Below are 6000 nucleotides of genomic sequence, written 5' to 3'. Positions count from 1 at the left end.
TAGTTTTCAGTTGTTGTTTTCTTATTGCAAGGCAACGCAATAGACTATCTGTATTCTCTCTACCACGGGATGTGGAACCCTAAATTTTAGCATTGTAAGTCCAATAACGTACCGTTGATTCACCGGGAACAAATAAAGTTTATGCGATATTCTCCAAGAAAAATGATACTTCATAACATACATTTAAACAGTGACTGGTAATTTCTTGAACTTATTCGCAGTTTTCTAACTAATTTTGCTATGTACAGATGAACCTAAACGTTTCTTGTTTTATGAAACTATTAGTTAATCCTTTAAGTAATGTCCGATTTTAGGTTCAGAAAAAAGAAAGGATTTCAAACGCTTTTAATGTTATTTAATTAATAACGTATGTTTCATTATTATTAATTACTTCCTGCCAACAATTCACAAGCTTTTAAATGCCACTTTCGTGAAAATATTGGGATTTGGAGGAGAAGAATGTAAAGAAGGTAGTTTTGACATCTTTATGTGTTCCAAGCTTTTTTCCATCAAGATAGTTCTGCAAATTTCGGAATAGATGATAATCAGATGAGGCAAGGTCTGGAGAATAAGGAGGATGTGGAAGTTTTCCCAGTCTAGCTCTTCAGTCTTTGCAGATGTGATCCTTGCTGTAAGGGCCGCGCATTATCCTGGTGTAACACAATACCTTTACGATTGATTAAAGCAGGCCTCTTTTCTTTCAGTGCAACATTCAAGTGCTCTAACTGTTGACAATAGAAATCTGATGTAATCGTTATATTGAGTGGCAACAAATGAAAGTGTATCCTACCAAACGCTTAACAAGACTTCCCTGGAGTCAAGGTCTATTTTGTGCTGGGCTTTAGCCAGTTTACCTGCACTGAGCCACTATCTGCTTAACATTTCTATAAAATATCCATTTTTCTTCTCCAATCACTGACCTGTCCAAAAAAAGGTAAGTTACGTTTACGAGAGTGCAGAGAAGTGTAAATGTTCACTCTTTCTCTGAGGTCGGCTTGTGTCTAATCATGGTGGACCCATTTTTTACGTTTTGACACATTTCCCAGCTGTTACAGATGACGGTGAACTGTTGAATGGGTTGAATTAAGCTTCTGTGCTAGTTCTTCAACTGTTATAGCACAATCTTCATCAAGTGAAATAAGCAGCAAGTCATCATTAAACTCAACAGGACGACCTGAACGTAGCGCATCACTTAAGCTATAGTTACCTGATCTGAACTTCTGAAACCGCCTTTGACGTTTTTTTTTTATTGATAGACTCCGCACCATAAACACCTTGAATGTTTCGTGTAGTTTCTGCTGCACTGTTGCCTTTTTAAAACTCATAAATCATAATATGCTTAATGTGCTTCATCAGACACATTCATCTTCATAAGGGATGATTTGATTAATGATTTAAAAAAGTGGTGTTGGGTTAGTTTCTTTTATTTGTCTGAACATTTTTATGCACGTCCTCCTACATGTTTTAGTCTGTGTGTTTCTGTGTTTTTCTTACAGCAAAGCCACATCGGGCTATCTGCTGAGCCCACCGAAGGGAATCGAACCCCTGATTTTAGCAGTGGAAATCCGTAGACATACCTCTGTAGGAGCAGGGGGGCATATTTTAGTCATTAAAACCTTCTACAAAGATAGAAATGATAATGCACTTTCTGTATTAAATTTTCGGACATTACTTATGGGATGATCTGATATCTTGTTATGATCAGAAACCTATTAATTGGCCTTTGAAAAAACAACTATAGTTTCCAGAATTTACCTATAGTCTTTTTTTATTACTTTTATACGTTTTAAGTAACTAAGATGTACCTAAATATTTATAATTGGACCCCAATAGAATCAAAAGTATAACTATATGACATTATACTTTGAAATTGGTTTCACAGATAATAATGGTATTTTTCTTATATGTGTTTTTATAACAGGGTTCACCAAACTTTTTTCACAGAGGGCCAGATTACTTGGAGAATGAGAAGCGCGGGCCGCATGATAATTATGTTCAATACTCATAAGCTAGAACGAAAGCTCTGTAAAAGACTTAACACTAAGTTTAGGATGACACATTAGTCATGTGGGAGTAGCAAGCAATACACACATATAATAAAAAACAAACAGAAATACAACCAACATTTTTATTTACCAAAAGGTTATCAAAGAAGGTGACATTAGCAAAAACAATTCCCACATCGCACATAGTGAGTACATATCTGAATTTCACTAAGCCGCAAAAAAGTTAGTGAGATTTATGAAATTGCGTTTGGCTTTCAAATATCTTCAATGTTCGGTTTTGAATTGCTGCATCCAATCATTGGAATTGCTTTCAAATGTTCATCAATCAACCTTGATCGATGTACCGACTTCACATACTTCATTTTTGAAAATGCTTGTTCACAGACATAAGTTGTTCCGAACACTCATGCCATACCAGATGCGACTGCTTCAGCTTTGGAAAATAATCTTCAGGTATGAAGCTGTAAAATTCAATAAGTTTCCCCTCTCTGTGTTTTGCTTTCAAAAAGTCATTTCCTTGCAAATCGATGACCTTCAGCTGAAGTTCCACTGGCACGTCATCAATGACACAATCAAAAGGATTCTGAAAAAGGAGAATGTCACTTTTGATTCTGTCGAAATTCAAAAATCTCTCTAAAAATGCTTATTTAAATCACCAATAATCTTTTTCTGAAACTCCAGGTTGACATCTTCTGTGATTCCAGCATGAAACTCATTGAAACACTGAAAATGAGAGAGGTTTCCTCCTTCCAAATGTGCTTCAAACAATGACAGCTTTCTCCATAATTTTTAATGGTTCTATAGAGATCATATACAAGGTTATTCTTGCCCTGAAGTTTCAAGTTCAATTCATTCATGTGGGATGTGATGTCAACCAAAAATGACAACTTTGACAACCAGGTTGGATCCGACAGAAGTGGATCGGCTCTACATTTCTCGATAAGAAATATATCTATTTCTCTTCTCAGCTTATAAAAATGGGATAAGACTTTACCGCAGCTGAGCCACCTTACCGCCGTGTGATAAGGCAAGTCACAGAAATCCGAATCAGTTTCTTCAAGAAACGCCTTGAACTGGCAATGATTAAGTGCATGACCCCGAATGAAGTTCACTGCAGAAATGATTGGTTTCAGTATGCAAGAAATATCTAAGTCTTTTCCACAGAGTTCTTGCTGATGTATGATGCAGTGTATGAACAGAGTGCTTGGGTGTTGAAGATCTTCCAACTGTTTCCTGATCAGACCCACCAGACCCTTCTTTACTCCAGCCATGTTTTTCCTCCATCAACTGTTACACCTCTAAGCTGCTTCCACTGAAGGTTATAGTCTTTCAAAGTTTTATGCACTTCCATGAAAATGTCTTCTCCAGTTGTTCTTCCGTGCATGCTGCAAACTGATGCTAACTCTTCCGTGATCTGAAAGTCCAAATTAACTCCATGAATGAACACAAGAAGTTATGACGTACTCGAGAGATCAGTAGACTCATCCAGTGCCAGAGAATACCATAGGAAGTTTCTAGCTTTTTGGCGTATCTGTAATGCGATGTTCTCTCCAAGTTCTTTTGCTCTCCGTACAACTGAAGTTGCTGAAAGGCTGATACTTTCAAAGAAATTGGCTTTTTCAGGACACAGCTCATTTGCTGCTTCTACCATACACTCTTTGATGAAGTTGCCGTCAGTAAAAGGTTTTCCTCGCTCTGCCTTCCTATGCACTATTTTGTAACTTGTACGAGTGACAGATTAATTTTCAGTAAACTTTCTCGTGAAGAGATCCTTTTGAGATTCAAAAACACGTTTCGTGGATTCAAATTTCTCAGAACGGAACTTTCCTGAAAATTTCAAATATGTGGATAGATGTTTTGTTTCATAGTAACGCCGAAGATTGTACTCTTTCAAAACGTCAATACTTTCGGTGCATATAACACAAGTAGCTTTCTGTTTTTTTGTTTCCACAAAGAAGTACTTTTCTCCCCATTCTTCATTGAAAGTACGACACTCAAGAGTCAACTTTTCTTCTTTTAAAAGCAGCCATAACGATGGGTGAAAACAAAACAAAACAGGATCTAAAAATGAAAAACACAGAACGCTGTGAAAAAAGTATTGTACTAGTCCAAGAACGCACAAACAAAATATATTGAAACGTACATTTGTCACGACACTTACCTAAAAACGAGTTACGAAAAGCGCATAACCCGACTACTAAGAGAAATGAGCTTGCTGAAGCGGTAACCCTAGGCCACTGAATTTACAAGACGAGTCGATAGGATGAGGGTTAAGTCTGTACTTGTTTTCGAAATCCTAATGCTTTCATAGATACGTGTCTCGATATGAATAAACGGGCAGCAAGGACGAAAGAAGAAATTTCCTGTTGGTTAAAAAATGCGCGTGACAGCCTTGTTTCTTTTTTTTATCATAACGTCTTGTGTTTGCAAGCTTAAAGCGACCATCGGTGTGATTTATTTTGTTATGATAGTCGGACATTTGATGAAATGTCACTTTTTATTTCCAAGCGGCTAGCTGCTGGCGGGCCGAACAAAATGCACATTTGTATTGAGATCAAGCTATTATGTAAATTTCTCACTTGTGTAAATTGCCACTACCATCCTTATTTCTTTGATATAGTGACATTCATACTTATGGTGACATGTCAGGTATGTTGTGTAGGTTAAAAATGTAGATACGTATCTTTAGGTAATCTATTAGCCAGGTGTGTTGTGGTATGCACATAAAATCTCCGAGAGATAACTGTCTTCATAAAAGTGTCTTTGACAGTCGTCTGTCCTGATGATTGATATGGAAAAGAGCACTATGTTGTTAGAACGTCACAGTTTTAAGCTCTTAGCATTGTTATAATTGGGACTACTGACTCTTTGCTGTGCAAGGTCTTGGGGTAATACAGTGTCATTTCCCGAAGTGAAAGCTACGAGTAAGCAAAAGCTTATCCAGTTCTATGAGTTGGTTGCCTCACTCAGTCTCAAATGACCCTAGACCAGGGGTGTGCAACAGGCGGCCCGCGGGCCACAACCCGGCCCGCCAAGCCATTTAGTGTGGCCCTAGTTGTTGTAATCTAACCATGTGGCCTGATCTGTAATCCAACGCAAATGGAATATTTTTAAAAGCATCGATCCTACGGGATTCCCAGGCTTCGACTCGACAAACTTCTAAAATTATCTTTGCTAGAGAGGAGCAGGCCAAATTCGATTGGTCGGCCTCCTTAAGGCATGAAAAGGTGACGCGCACTAGCACTATTGTCTACGACTCAACGTCATGTCCTGAACCTCGCCTTCGCCCGCTGGCGACAATTTTCCCTAACCTCTGCTGTCCGTCATTCATTATTGGTGAAAATTTTATTACCTTTTACGGTTACTACAAGAGATTGAAGGTAAATTGATTATTATTTAGCATATTGTTGTGACTTTACTGAATTTATTAAAATTTTTGCTTTCAGATGCATCTGATTCTATGTACAGTGTGACCTCGTTATTCGCGGGGGTTACGTTCTTTACCCTCCCGCGAATAGCGAAAAACCGCGAATATTGGACGCAGTTTTAAAACGTATATGTATGCGATTATATACTATATGAAATGCTTCCCAAACACTAATGATACTTATACTCATTGATGCAGTAATAATGTAGTAATATTGCATACTGTTATGTATTTCACTAAATTGTACCGTGCGTTACCGGGCTGTGCTTTGCCGTTTGCGTTGTTGGGAAGCTGAGGCAGTCAGCCAATAGCAGTCCAATCTTGTTTGGTGAAGACGACAATTGATAAAAACGGCTTGATTGAGTAAATACAACAGAAATCTCCTCGAAAAGCCCTTTCAGTCTCTGTGACCTACAAAAACGAAAAATTGATGATGAGGGAAGGTTATTCAACAGTGAATGGTGCACAAAATATCTTGTTGTTCCACATAATCAAGGTGTTGTCTGCCTCGTCTGTCAAACTACAATTGCAGTCATGAAAGAGTACAATATTAAGCGACATTACGCA

The sequence above is a fragment of the Tachypleus tridentatus genome, chromosome 1, assembly GCF_004210375.1.
Source record: "Tachypleus tridentatus isolate NWPU-2018 chromosome 1, ASM421037v1, whole genome shotgun sequence".
NCBI lineage: Eukaryota > Metazoa > Arthropoda > Merostomata > Xiphosura > Limulidae > Tachypleus > Tachypleus tridentatus.
Note: the sequence above shows the minus strand (reverse complement) of the source record.